Raw genomic sequence first — 15220 nt, forward strand, 5'->3', positions numbered from 1 at the left:
CTGTAATTTGATAGCTCATTATCTCAAATCTTTTTTTAAAAAAATGGAATACAGGTCATTTAGTGTCACGATGTTATCTAAAGGACCCGCAAACTTCCGTGAGTAACCAGTCTCAATAGCACAATAAAAGCTCCATGTGCAGAAGCCCCTAGTCAAATGGAGCAAGAAGAAGTTACCCATCTCAGTATAATCTCATGTGCATACTCCCGAAGCGTAAAAAAAAGCGGTGAACAAGCGACGGTCCTTCCTAAGTGCCATTTGGGTATTGGTGGAGGGGCAGTCACTGGTGAGGGAGGCTGGAGGCAGCACTGGTGAGATTGTGAATAGCAAAATGAAACAAGGGGAGGGGAACCCTCAACTAAAGTCACCAGCTAGATCAATGAGACCACAAAATGTGTGACATAATCAAATATGATGCTAATAATTATAAGGTTCACAATGTGATTATAATGAATTATAACAAGTGTACATACACATCGCACTGTCCCTGAATGATAATACTTGACAATAACACAGACGGTCATTCATAGTAAATTCAGTAAATATATATCCCCTTTCAACAGGACATAATACTGATGAGCCAACCCAGGTATCTGGGGTGAATGAGTCAACAAGCGTATATATACATTGTACTAGCTCTGAATCGTGGTGATAAACAATGGTAAAAAGGTTCATTCATTATGAATTTAGTAGGCAGAAGTCTCTTTATAAGTCTGGATACTGACGAGTCAACCCAGATTCTCTTGGGTGAATAAAACTGAAATAACCCATGGTGGCCGTGGGTTATATGATGATATTCCACAAACACATCGGGGCTTGCATGTTCATAATGGCAGCCGTATGCACCTGGCATGCTCTGTAGCTCACTGTGGATCAAACAACCCACGGTGAGCCTGGCGTGCCATACGAACGAGGTCGTCCTCTAGGATGTCAGTGTTATAATACAAACCCAAAGAGCTTCAACATACATATACAAATAAAACTCCAATGAACTGGAAGTAAACACGAAATCTAAACCACTCACTTTCATGATAGCTAATCTTAGATTGCGTGACCAGTTGGGCACTTCTATCTTGCCCAATGCATGCATAATCTATATGAGCCCATTTCCTAGTAATCTAGCCTGAGTGTGGCAAAACAGACATCCATTGTGTTTTCTCAGCATACCGTCTTGTCTCTTTTTTCCAGGTTGCTAAGGAGTCCTGGGATCTCCTCAAAGAACATCTATTTACTGGATTGTATATGTTACTTTGCGAAGAGAAAAGTCACTGGAAAAGACCCTGATGCTGGGAAAGATTGAAGGCAAAAGGAGAAGGGGACGGCAGAGGAGGAGATGGCTAGATAGCATCAATTAATATGAAGTTGAGCACACTCCGAGAGAGAGCGGAGGACAGGAAGGCCTGGCGTGCTCTGGTCCATGGGGTCACGAAGAGGCAGACACGACTTAACAACTGAACAACAAATATGTTACTTTTCACACATAATTTTATAAAGAACAGAATGGAAGGAGTCCAGTCCAGCTTTCCTAACTGCTCATCTGGGACTCTGAAGACTGGAGATTTCATACCCTGTTCACCTGTGAATCTCAGTGGTCATTGGGAGATGGAACCGGGGTAGAACTCAAGTTGAGGCCTACTGCCTAGGAGGAACCTGGTGGAGGGGTACAAATCAGTTCTTAGTGGCTGCCCGGATTTATGGAGTTATCTTTGCTGGCAGTCTGCAGGATTACATCTTTGAAGACAAAAAATCTTTTTTCTTGGGCTGGCAGGTAGGCATATATAGTTTAGTGTAACATAATTTGCATTTTTAGATATTTTATACTACAGCCTCACCCTGTTCATATTTACTCAAAAGCACTTGGGATGCTTCCAGATGAAGCTTTTATTGCGTCATCACCCTGCCTCATTCACAGAATGTTATGGAGGGTCTAGACAACGTTGTCTTCCATTCGTAACCCTCCCGTATTTTCTCACAGCTTCTTCCATCTTTTCTCTTACCATTGAAAATCCATTAAGGGGGAAAAAGATGGAATAGCTGCACAGTCCCTTTTGATTGATAGCACTAGGACCCCTCCCTCTGGAAGCCCCCTTGGATGGTTTTTGTAATATCTGTATTATTTAGAAAGAGATGAACAGAGCATAGTGGTAGCAACAGCCATTGATCCTATAGCAAATTCTCCAAAGCAAGAGAACGGACTCCTGCGGCCCCCCCTCCCCGCAAGGGATCCACAAATGCTTGCCATGGTCATCATGGCAACTGCCCCTCCCTACTCTAGTGGGGAAGAGTCCGTAATGAAGAGGCTTTAAAAATATGCTTTAAAGTGTACTATTGATTTGATAATATGCACAAATTCTAAAGGCCTGGAGATGCAGGAAGCTGGGAAAGTGACTCTGAAGGAGAAGCAGGGACATCCAATTCTCTTAACTTCGCTGGGTTGGAGCTCCCAGGGATTCCAGACTCATAAGCAGAGGGGATGCCAGGTCGAGCTTATGTTCAGCATGAGCTCTGACTGGAAAACTTGCAGACTAACAACAACAATAAAGAGGGAGGGGAGGGAAATAATCATGCAGTTTAGGGCTGTGTATTTCCCCCATTTCTTTTACTGGGCTCCTAACTCAGATCAGCAGTTTAAAACTTCAGAAGAATCCAGAAAGTATTTTGAAATTTCTTCTCGAACTCGGAGGTGACCGCCTGTCCAATGCAGGGCAGGAGACGCACGGAGGGGATCATCCCCTGCGTGCTTCAGCTGCCTTGCATTTGTGCCTAGATAGATTTCAGCTGTCTAGCTGCAGGAAGGCGGAGCGGGGGAGGCAGCTGCCGGACAACACAGAGGACGTGTCGTACTGGCATTTCTGCCTTCCCTGCCCCGGAAGGCCCCCAGGAATGCTCCGTTTTCACTGCTCCGCATACCTCTTCCGAGCGCGGCACACGGGGCCGTTCTAAGCTGCCTCCGAGGCAGTGCAGGAGGGGGGGAAGGTCGGTTCTCCAGGAATCGACCCCGGAGCGCGGGCTCCGGGGTCGGTCCCAGGAACCAACCTATCCTATGGCCGTCTAGCCGCTGACTAGCGGCCATAGGATTGCTCCCTAAATTACTAGTAACTTACTAATAAGTTACTCTGGAATAAGTTACTCATAAGTAACTTATAATTACTCTGGAATAAGTTACTCATAAGTTCCAGTTGCTCTGGAATAAGTTGGTATAAGATTGCAGCCTTATACAAGCCTTTTTGAAGCAAATGCTCAGTTGCAGCCTGAGCCTATGCACGCTGACTTGGAAGTCCCACTGAGTTCAATGGCTCTGCCTCCCAGGGCTGGCTCCAGGTTTGAGGAGACCCCTGGGCAATTTCCCAGCACTGGGTCCTCCTTCCTTTCTCTCTCCCCTTCCCATTGCTGGCTGGACTGCGGTAGGTCTACCGGGCAGTCCAGGGCGCAGAAGGAGCAGTGATGGGTTGGGGTGGTGATTAGGGATGTCAGAGAATTTCGCAACGAACGGAAACGGGATCGAATTACGACAAATCCGTCCTGCGAAATCCTCCTCGGACCGGAGCGGCCCGGTCTACCCTGACCGGAGCTCCCCCAGACCGGATTTTTTTTTAAATCTCCCGAACGGTGGATTTTATGAAAAAAAACAGGAAAAGAAATCCAAAGATTCTTATGAAAAATCAAAGATTTTTATGAAAAAACCAGGAAAAGAAATCCAAAGAAAAGAAAGGCAATTAATATAAATAGTATGTGTTTAGTGCTTTTTCAACACTGCCTTGAAATTTGGACCTGTAGCATTAGTGGAACAACAACCTAGCACACACACACACACATGAACACAGACACATAAGAGCAAAAGAGAAGCAGAACAACCTAAGCAAATAACGGGTTTCTTTAATTTATTGTTTTATATTTCGTGTTCTTTTATGGAAGGCAGGTTAAGTTCAGTGAATACAGGACAATGGCAGGAGGCAATAAGATAAGAGCCAAGAGCAAGCAAACAATATAAATAAAACCCCTTTTTTAATTTCTATTTTGGGAGGATCAACACAGAAAAGAAAGAGATGGTTTACTTCAGAACGGGGTGTGGGAGTGGGGAGCCAAACACCAATGCATAGGCTGCTATAATGTGCCTTTATTTAAGAATTTTGAAAGAAGGAAAAAATGGAATGGTTGAATATGACTTAAGGGGGGGGGACATGCCCAGAAGTCAATCTTTGTTTTTAAAAATTGAAATAAGACTGGGTTTTTAAAAATCTAGAAGAGACAGACTTGAAAGACAAAGGTGACAAGGAATGGAATGGAGAAAGCCGAAAGAGGATGGTCCGAATCAGCCTGCTTTGCCTCGTTATTCGGGCTTCATAACGAGGCGGTGCACAGCCCTACTTTGAACCTTTGTTGTAGTGCATCTTGGCAGACATGGCCTAATGATACACACACACACACACACACACACATCTTCTTTGAAAACACAGGACATTTTTATTACACACAATAAGAAACATACATCACAATTACTTTAGGGAATTAGCTGGTTGGTAACAGGCATATGAACTCAGAATGGATTCAGTTTCCAAATAAACCAATGCATAGTATGCACACAAGACAGAAGATAACCTGGATACTGCGGCATTCATGCACAGAGTTTGAACTGTGGGGAGAAATTAGCTCAAAGGTCCCTTTGGAGTCCAAGCCAAGGCCTGCTGTACACAGAAGTCTAGGAGATGTGTAATGAGTCTGGGTTGGAATGGGCTTGATTAAGGGGTCTAAGGGAGTTGGGAAAGCTGAGGCGAAGCCATTTGGGACCCTAAGACTACCGGGGCGGGGGGAAGAGAAAGGGACTTGGCCGAGTGAGATTGCAAGGGCTTTGGGATGTAATATTGGAAGTACAAAAAAAGTATTTCTTCAAATACTACATGATTAGTGGGGGTGTTTCCACCAGTGATTTACTCCGAGCCGGCTGCATGTTGAGGTCATTAGGGATACACGATGTCATGGCCACCCACCAGCCACCCCAGAGCTTATCAGGGAAAAACCGGATTTCCTGAGGCTGCTTAAAGTCCGATTCTTTTCCTTAGGTCGGGTTCTCCCTGGTATAGTTACTGTGTGCCCCAACCCCCTCATTTAGCTTGGGTATGCTAGCCCTGCCCAGGGGTGTGCCTTTCACCATGACCCCAGTCAAGGGTTGTGTCCTCCCACTGTGCTGAATGAGGCCTGCGAATGCCCACAGAAATAACAGAGAAGCCCCTCGACTGACATGGCACATTTTGAAGCCCAGTTCCTTATGTGTGATTAAGCACCATCTCGAGGTCCAGTGCACTGCCTGACAGAAGTAACTACGTCACCGCTTCCTTATAGAGATGCTGTGCATTAAAAAGGGGGCTGGTGTCCTGCTCTTTCCCACAACAAACCCATTAGTGTCTCCTCAGAAGTAACTACCATTGTGCTGAATGGGGCTTGCCTTTGAATTCCCACATCAGAACTGACAGAGATTCCCCCTCAATTGAAATGGCACATTTTAAAGCCGAATTCATTAAGTGCGATCTCAAGGCTCCAGTTCATTGCCTTAGGAAGTATGTACTTCACAGCTTCCTTATAGATATCCTGCAGGTTACAATGGGGGCTGGTTTCTGTCTTTGTTTTCTCCCCCCCCCCCGCCTTTCCCAGCACAAGCATATGTGTGTCTACTCAGAAGTAACTCCCATTGTGCTCAATGAGGCTTGCTCCTGAAATGCAGGTGCATCTGGAGTTTCAGGGGAAAGGAGAAAGTGCGGGGGAGCCTCTGTTATTGGTTGAGCAGCCCCTGCCAGTCAGATGATGTTCACTCCAACCCCACCAGGAAGTATGTTCTGTGAAGTGATTTTTACTGCTTCAGAGAAACTGCTCATGGAACCCTGCTCACAGCAAAGCTGATTCCTTTTTAAAAATCTGGTACTCCTCCATTAGCTTCTCCTTCCATTGTCATGGAAACACAGCCTAGGTTACGGAATTCAGTGCCACAATATGTTGTGATGGCTGCTAACTTTGATTAAAAAAAAAAAATAGATGCATCCATGGAGGATATTTACTACCAGGGGAGCGGGGGCGAGGTACATGTGAAATGTTCTACTTCAGGTGCCAAAAAAGCTTGGCTGGCCTCGGGTTTGTGGTGGAAGGGGGCCATGAACCAGACTGATGCCATCTTGTGTCTTGGCCTCCATTTTGTGAGCCTGTACTCTCTGACCTGTATTCTGGTAAAAGCTGTGCTGAAGAGCCTTGCTTAGAAACTTGCCCATGTTCATAACAGGATGCTTTAGCTTTCACCTCATGTTTGTGGTTAAGCCATATCCTGTGCAACTGGAAAGTACCTTTTGTTGATTCTCCTAGCGTTACATTGCATTGCCTAAAGCTCACAGGAAGATGGGAGGGGGGAGCGATGGAAAGAGCAGCCTGTGATGAATGTCAGGTATAAGAATGCAGAACACCATGTGATGGGGTTCTCTCTCATGTCTGCGTGTATTGAGAGAGATTCGCTGCAGCTAATTCTGTGGAACTCCCTCCCTAGGGAATACCGCCATGCCCCCTCTTTAATGAGCTTCCGCCGTGCATTAAAAACGTGGTTGTTCAGGCAGGCATTTGGGGTGGGTTAGGGTATTTTTAGAAATATGGTGTTTTTATTGTAGAATTTTATTGTTTTAAACTGTTTGGTGCATTGGCCAGGAATTGGCAATTGGGATTCGCCGCCCAGGGGGGCCCATTTGATAAAGTCCCATAAGGACTCAGACTCCTAGACCCCCTTGGGAAGATTGGTGGGGCCCACGCCCGATTCTCTTGAGTAGTAGTCAGTACACCCGGGAAGGAAAACAGAGAAAGTGAGACCCCAGCGAAGGTCCACTTGTATTGGTTGGGTGGGACTCAGCCGGACTGTGTAGGACACGGTCTTAGAAAGACCATCCGGATGGCAGCTAAGGTAGGTTCCACAGAACAAAACTTCCCCAGGTTGGGTGGGACTCAACCACGGCCAGGTAGGACTTGGTCAGTAGAAAAATAGTGGGAAGAAATGCAGTGAGGTTGAGTGGGACTCAACCTGTCTGTTTTATTTGTTCTATGTTCCCCGTTGGTGCAGCTGCCCCATGAAAGCCACTAGACCTCACGGTCCATGCGTTGTAGTGAACACAAGGGCGCTGATGGGGGAGGTGTTGTCTGCTTCTGCTTTGTGTCAGGATTAGGGAAATGGATTCAAGTCAAAGCAAAAGGATTCCCCTACCCCCATTAGGGTCTCCAGCCAGGTACAGATTCGACAGCTATGGTCCTCGGATCTGCAAATGGTTAAATAAGTGGCACTTTGACTCCCGTGACATCCCCCCAGTTATAGTTTCCAACTGAAGGGTCGTTCAGATTAGATGGACTTGTCCATCTGAGAGGTGCCCTAGAACAACAGGGCTCAAAGATCGCCCAGAACCAGTGTGACGCATATTTTGACTAGTATGCAGAAGCGACCAAGCGACCTGCTGATTCGAAGGTGAAAGCCCTTCAGGATGCTAACAGCAGATTCGAAGGAAAGTTAGCCAAAATCCAGGCTGACTCAGTGGCATCGCCTGCCCTGGAAGAAAAATGTGAAAAGAACAGATGTGGAGCTGAGTCAGATGCAGGAGGGGATGAATTAGAGTTGTTGCTAAACCACAGGTCGCCTCCCCATCGCCCACCGGCTCCCCGGAAAGGAGCATCAGGAGGCTCGGCCTGTAGTGAACTCGGCACCCAGTTAAAAACTTCCCCCACGTCAAGAAACAACCACCACCTAGACAAGGGACAGTTGCAGAACCATCTGCCAACACCCCAGTTTCACTTGACAGAGAGACCCAAGGGCTGAATGACAGCGGGTCATACGAGGACCTGCTGAATATTTCTGCTCCTCTCCAACCTCTCCAGTGCCCCGTGTGGCAATTGCCACTGGAGATGGACAGAATACCATGGACAAATATGAGCCATGGACCCCCTCAGATCTCAAAAACACTTGGCTGGTCAATTTCCAGGCCCCAGAAAAGACCCCCAAACGTCTTGTGAAGAGCTCTTAGCCGTAATTGGCTGTCACAATCCAAACTGGGCCAATATAAATCAACTCATGAGGTTGGTCCTGAAAAAAACTGATTGGACCACTTGTGAAAAGAAATCACGCTGGCCAGTCACACAGCCAGCTAGTCAAAATGACACCAACACTCACTTAGACCAGTAGGAAGCACTGAAGACATTTTCCCCTCCAACTTCAACTGGGACCACATTCATTCTGTTAAAAGGAAACCAGGGGAAACTGCCAATAATTTACCAACCAGAGTAGCGGAAGCCTAGAGAGACACTCGGGCATCCAGAATCCTAGGAAAACAGCAGGTAGAGTGAGTGTCCGGTCTTCCGCCACCAGTGCAAAAGACCTTGAAACAAGTAGCAAATAAGATGGTGAAGAAAGAAGTTAAATGAGATCCCTGAGATAGTACAACCCTGCCTAGACTTGCACGAAGAGAAAAAAGAGGGCTTAGAAGGACAACTCCTAATCTGTTTTTCCTGACCGTTCTGAAATAAAGAGGCTTTTGCAAGTGTGGACTGGCCTGTGTGGTAAGAATTCTTTAATTCCCACCACGACTCAGCCACGACAGGCTTAAGCACCTTGGTTAAGGGTGAGGGGGCACCATTTGCTACTCCGCCACATACAGCGAAAGGTCTTTGGCTGTCCCTAGTTATGCAGCCAAGTGATGCCTTGCCAGGGGGAAGGCCAGGAGCAACTGCGCTTGGAGCTCTGGGATCTTACAGGGTTTAAACCAGGGGTGGGTAACACCTCACTGAACTTTTTGTGCTTCCCCTGCCACTGGGAGAAGTGAGTGGGGAGGGGGAAAGCAGTCACAAGAGTTCTCACAAAAGCAGTTTGTTTGCAACTTTGGGCAGTGGGCCAAGGCTAGTCCTTGTGCACAGTCACTGTGGCAAAAGGTGAGGGCGGGGCATGGTTACCTCTCCCGCACACGCACCCCCCCCCCCCGTTACTAGCCCCTTGTGAACAACCTGCTTCTTCCAGCTTCCTCTCAGGGAAGAGGGTGAGGATTCACAACTATGGCAAAGGACTCTCTTTTTAACCACATGTGTATCGGCCATCTCTTCTGGAAGAATTGACTGATCACAGTGGGCATGAAGAGGAAGCAAGGAGAAGGAGGCCCAGCTATGATCCTTCTCCTGGACAACCAGGGCGAGGCTGCAGTAAAGGGGCTTGGCTTCCAACCAACAGCCAGTTCAAAACTAAACCAAATCGCTAAACACACTCACACAGGCACATGATAGAAAAGTGGGTACAGCCGTGGGGGCCATGATTTGTAGAGGAAGGACGTCTAGGAAATAGGACAGAGCTTGAAAGATACCTTTCCTGAGATCTCATGAAATCCTTCCTGGAGATGGTGCTGGATGCAAGTCCTGAGGTTTTCGTCAAGGAAGCCTCAGAAAAGGCTGTAGGCAAGTGTGCGGACCTAGGTGGCCAGAACACAGGCTCCGGGGGAAGCAGTCTGATGTGTCTCCAAGGTTCCGTGACTTAAAAGTGATTTCAGCAGAGGAGCGAGAGCCAAAAGTGCTTTTTCAAGGCCAAGAAGCACTCCAGTCGACAAGAGGGGTGAGTAAAACTAAAAGAAAAAAGAAACAACAGAAGGGGAGGTCCTGGAAAATGCATCTGTCCAGACTGTGTCTGTACTATGCCTGCCCACACTTGGAGATCAGAAACAGAGGCCCTTCTCATTTTCCCATCTGTGAGAGCAGTCAGATGAGTGGCCACACGTGAGAGCGCCTTCTCTGCAGTGGCCCCACACCTTTGGAACAAGCTGCCACCAGAGGACTGCCGTACTCTGTCATTGCAAACTTTTAAGAAGGCCTTGAAAATATATTGTTTTACCTCGGCCTTGTACTGATATGACTGCTATTGTTGCTGTTACCGCTGTTAACATCATTGCTGGTTTTATGGTCGGCTTTTATTGTTGTTATGTTTTTATCATTTTTAATATTTTAACTGATTTTATGTATTTTATTGCTGTGAGCCACCTTGGGAGGGCTTCTGCCCTGAAAGGCAGCCAATCAATCAATCCATCAATCAATCAAATGCACTACAGAGGAATTTTCCAGGACCTCTCCTTCTGTTGCTCCTTCTTCTTTTAGTTTTCCACTCACCCCTCGTCATCTGGAGTTCTTCCCATCTGAGAGGGGAGCAGAGGCAAAAGGGGGGGCATCTCCTGCCTGCTTGCTCAACCTCCTATCTGAATTTTTGGGAAGGAGGGGGATGGCGCTTGGTCTCCAACCCTTTATTTTTGTGTGTTGGGCGGTGTGGTGCTCATCTTCTGTGCCCTTCTGTTTGCTTGTCGGTGGTGGGTGGGTGAAGCAATGGAATTTCCAGGCTGTTTGCTGATCTCACTCCTCTTGCCACTTTTCTTCTTTTCATGAAGGAAACTGAAGCGGAACACAAGTGGGGTAATTTGATAGCTCATTATCTGCGATCTACTTAAAAATGGAACAAAGGGCATTTAGCGCAGGAGACGCCCTGGAGGGTCACGACGTCGTGTAAAGAGCCCGCAAACTTCCATGAAGGAGCAATCTCAATTGCAGGATACAAGCTTCGTGTGAAGGAACCCATCTGGTCCTTGATGGATTCTAACAGCCAGCGGGAATATTCCTTGCGAAGTTTTACCAGCTGTGCCAGCCGTAGTGTGGTTTATATTGTCAGATGTCCATGAAATCTAATGTATGGAGGAATGACGACCCGTAAGCCGAAGATAAGAATTGGAGAGCATTTTAATAATATGAAGCAGAAAAGGGAAGCTGAACCCTTAGTCAAGCAGGCAGCCTAAGACAGGAGGACAGAAGGCAGATCTCCAGATACTTTGGGCTTCAGCCCTCAGAAGCCCCTGCCAGAATGGTCAATAGTCAGGAATGCTGGGAGTTGAAGTCCAAAACATCTGGAGGTCTAGTTTCTACCCTTTCCGTCCCTAAGATATTGGCCAGACCATGGAATTGCTTACATACCAACCAAATTGACAGAACTGCAAAATATTGAAGAACTTAGATATCTGATTTAATGCCTGCTTACTTGGGAGTAAGCTCTACTGAACACAGTGGGACTTGCTTCCAAGTAGGCATGCACAAGAGAGAGAGAGAGAGAGAAAGACAGACAGACAGACAGACAGCCATTTGATTCCTCCACCCCCTCTTTGCCTTGTAGTTCAGATCTGCCAGGTAAGGAAAGGTATCCTGTCACTCTGTGTAAAGATTGATAATCTCTGGATGTCACATGTTAGATCAGAATTACCTCCTTCTTGCAGATCCATTTAAATTGATCAGTGCACATTTCAGGAAAAAAATCATCAACTTTAAGAGCCCTACATCTCTTTCCTGCTGGCAAGGTAGGTACAATGAACCTGTACAAAGAAAAGAGAACATCTCTTAGGTGTCATTTTTCCACCAGGGGTGGGTGGATGTCAGTCTTATCTAGTCCTCTTTTATTTTTACTAGCATCCTCCATGGCACCTGATGGCAGCAGGCTAGCTTAGGGGCCATGATGAAATCAGTTGGGGGATAGGGTTCAGCACTTTGAATAGCTCCTTTAGAGTTCTGGCTCGTTCTGACTAAAGCCCAGGGTGAATTCACTACCCCACTGAAATAGGAGCCGCCAGCCTCCACTGGTGGCTTCAGTGCAGCAAATTTCCATTCCCTCGTGGTAATGTCGAGCTCACCTGTTCACATCACTCCTCTAACCACAGACATATGGAACCAGTTTGCCTGGCACGCTGGGCTCACTGTGGGTTATTTAACCCCTGATGAGCCACAGTGCATGCTGGGCACCATTTCGAATATGCAGTCCCAGCATATGCCAACCCATCTGTCAGGGGCTATTCATGGGTTAAACAACCCTTGCATAACCCTTAGTTTGTTGTAGGGTTATGCAAAGGCTCTTTAACCCTCAAATTAAGCAGGGGGTTGAGCAGGGGGTTGGACTCGATGGCCTTGTAGGCCCCTTCCAACCCTACTATTCTATGATTCTATGAAATAACCCCGATGGCTGGGTTCGCGTGACACATTGCAACTCTCTCAGGGTTGCATATTCAAAATGGTGCCTGGCACACACTGTAGCTCATCGGGGGTTAAATAACCCACAGTGGGCCCAGCAAGTCACCTGAACCAGGCCATTTTCGTTGCCAGTGGCACTCTCAAGATTATGCTGCACTGGTGGGAAATCTGCCTATTTTGTTAAGGAAGATTTATTTGATGAACTGGGGTAGATATTACAGCAAGGGAATTGGAAATTAGCACATGGAAGGAACTGCTATTTGGTTAACGGAACATGTAACCTAGTCCTCAGTCTGGATGCAAACACAAACTGCGAACATCTCCTTATGGAGGCTTGGCTCACACTGTGGAACCCTTCACAAACTGAATGCATGTATATCAGGACATCATGATTGCATCATCAGGCAATGAGTATATGAAACAGCCAGGCAGTCATCACAGAGAAAAGCCTAGCATCAGCTTTTGTGTCACCAATTTCCCAAATGCAACACTTCCTACAGAGACAGGTGATACCTGTCTGAGTTAGTCAGGACTCACGCTGAAAGCAGGTATCCTGCAAAATTCTGCCCTAATGGGCATTCACACGCTTGCTGAGGTGCGAGCATTTTTGGAATGAAACTGGCAACGCATAATCCACTCATGCAAGAGAAAAATGGGCATTCCTGTACCAATTGTCACTCAACCTGATCAGCAGTTATCTGCCCAGAGAACTTTTGTCATTGGGCAAACTAAAAAGATGACAAATAAATACTGAACTGGAGAATTCATGGTTGAATCCATCATGTAGTAAGTTTTGCCTTCCCCACTAGCCGGGGGACCAGCCCTACCATTAGGCAAAGTGAGATGGCCACCTCAGGCAGCAATCTTCAGGTGTTATGAAAAGGCAGCAAATGGACAGTTATTCAATTTGTTGTTCTTGTATTTTTACTGCCATGGCTGGGGAGAGGGGCTTGTGGGATTTTCTGCCTCGCGCACCAAAGTAACTTGGCTGGCTTTGGGGGCTATGGCTTGCGTGGGAGCCATTCATTGCTCCACCTCAGGCAGCAGAATGTCTCGGACTAGCCCTGCGTGACTACCTGCCACCAATAAGGCAGGGAAACTCTCTGCTAGACTCATGCAGTGAGTTCTATTGGATGTCATGGCGGGGGGGGGGTCACCCTGGGGTATTGATCCACCCCCATTGTAAATGTGGCATTGTATCTATATGCGTGCAGCTGCATATGCATGCATGCATGAATCAGCCCGTGCTCTGAATATCAAACCCAGGAGTTGTGAAAGCATTCATAATTCCAACTACTCTAGTATGGGTTATAATTCACTTTGTTAAACTTAATGTTGCAGTTTAATGTTATTAAAAGTATTCAGGCACATATAAGAGAGAACACAGAAACATACTCACAAGGTTTGATCTAATAATGAACCATCTACCCAGGTCCAGTTCTCTGGTGGGGAGGTAAAGTTTAGCCCAACCCAAAAGCAATATGTCCCTCAAATGCTATTCTGTATGAATTCCTGCCGGTATAGAAGGGAGCGGTAATTCTTGCTGCTTTACAAACTAAGAAATGTAAACTTTCCCCAGAGTCTCTGCCCCTTAACATTAATCCTGTGCATATTCTGCAACCCCCAACAGCCCAAACCTACCCTCAGAGTAGACTGGTTATTGTTGTTGGGAAACACAGTCACCCTGATCCAGCCAGGGGCCATAGCTATATGTAAGCTTGATCGGGAACCACCTGTGCAAACAGGAGATGCTCAGCTCCTTCCCCTTCCCACTCCAAGGACTGGAGCAGCGCACGCAAAACTCCGTTCTGAAAAGCTGGAATCCTGCCAGTGATCTGTTCAGGAGATGGAGATGAGGGAGGACTGAATCCACTGTCAAGCCCCTCACCCCCAGTTACTCTTGCCTAGTAAACGTACGTGGTTTACTAAATTTCCACCCTTAACACTGAGGCTGAAATTTAAAAACAAATGTTCGGGTTGTAATCTGAGCCACAACAGGCACTTTGCAACTACACCACCTGCTTTACCCTCCTCTGCTGGTTTCCAAGCCATATTGATCTGGTTCGCATGGCACGACAACCCATGGGCTAAAGAACCCATGGGCTGACATGGACGAGTGGAAGAGAGCGGATGCACTGTCTCCTGCACGCCCACCACTCCTGCTTTTATTTAGCAAGCCACAATCGTCTCCTTTGTAGGTCGCTTAGTGTGTCATCCAGACCTGGAGTGCTGGCTTGCTTAGGGGCTAAATAACCCAGCCGTTAACCATGGTTGGTTGCTGGGTTAACCTCTGGTTTGCTTAGCTCCTAAACAGCCCAGGGCTCCGGGTTCGGATGAGATGACAAGCAAGCTATGAACCAGCCAACCGTGGGTTGCGAAGTAAAAGCAGAAGTGGTGGGCATGCTGCAGGCAGTGCATCCACTCTCTCCTGCTTGTCCCCGACAGCCCATGGGCTGACATGTCGCGCAAAATGGCCCATTGTGTCTCTTACCTTTTCTTCTCAGTCCTCAATCACCAGCATCCGGGCTCCCTTGCTGGAGCAGTCATCTAGAGCATCAGTCCACTTCTTTGTCGCCTTAGAAAACCAGTAGCACTTTCCCTTTTGTGGCACCCAGTCCACTGAACACAGCTTACACCCAGAGCTCACTACAAGAAAAACGGGTTTCCCTACATTAGGTTATTCTAATTCATCTGATATGTTGAACCCAGCTCTTTACACTGGAAGCTTGCCTGCTTTCTGGGCAATCTGTCTCTCCTTCTTCTTCTTTTTCTCTCTGTTCTGTACAAGCTCATCAACCTTTGGCTCCATTGCTCTTACTCTCATAAGAACATAGGAACCTGCCTTATAGGGCTTTTCATATTCCTTGGCAAACTTAGAAAGCATAGTAAGAAGCAGAGACATCACCTTGCCGACAAAGGTCCGCATAATCAAAGCTATGGTTTTCCCACTAGTAATGTATGGCTGTGAGAGCTGGACTATAAGGAAGGCTGAGTGCCGAAGAATTGATGCTTTCGAACTGTGGTGCTGGAGAAGACTCTTACGAGTCCCCTGGACTGCAAGGAGATCAAATCAGTCCATCCTAAAGGAAATCAGCGCTGAGTGCTCATTGGTAGGACAGATCCTGAAGCTGAAGCTCAAATATTTTGGCCACCTAATGCGAAGAGAAAACTCACTGGA

At 46.9% G+C, this 15220-nt stretch overlaps 1 long non-coding RNA gene across 1 annotated transcript in view; it reads left to right on the plus strand.

The window, feature by feature from the left end:
* The window catches only part of LOC146355302 (uncharacterized), a 30641-nt gene extending 24581 nt beyond the window's left edge, over nucleotides 1-6060 (plus strand). The window contains exon 2 of the long non-coding RNA XR_014787144.1: nucleotides 1189-6060. This is a non-coding gene — a long non-coding RNA (uncharacterized LOC146355302). The remainder of the gene's footprint in view (nucleotides 1-1188) is intronic.
* The last annotated feature ends 9160 nt before the right edge of the window (nucleotides 6061-15220 follow it).

This window comes from Heloderma suspectum, chromosome 2 (assembly GCF_057233095.1).
Source record: "Heloderma suspectum isolate Gila_16-S chromosome 2, 16-S_ref, whole genome shotgun sequence".
Lineage (NCBI taxonomy): Eukaryota > Metazoa > Chordata > Lepidosauria > Squamata > Helodermatidae > Heloderma > Heloderma suspectum.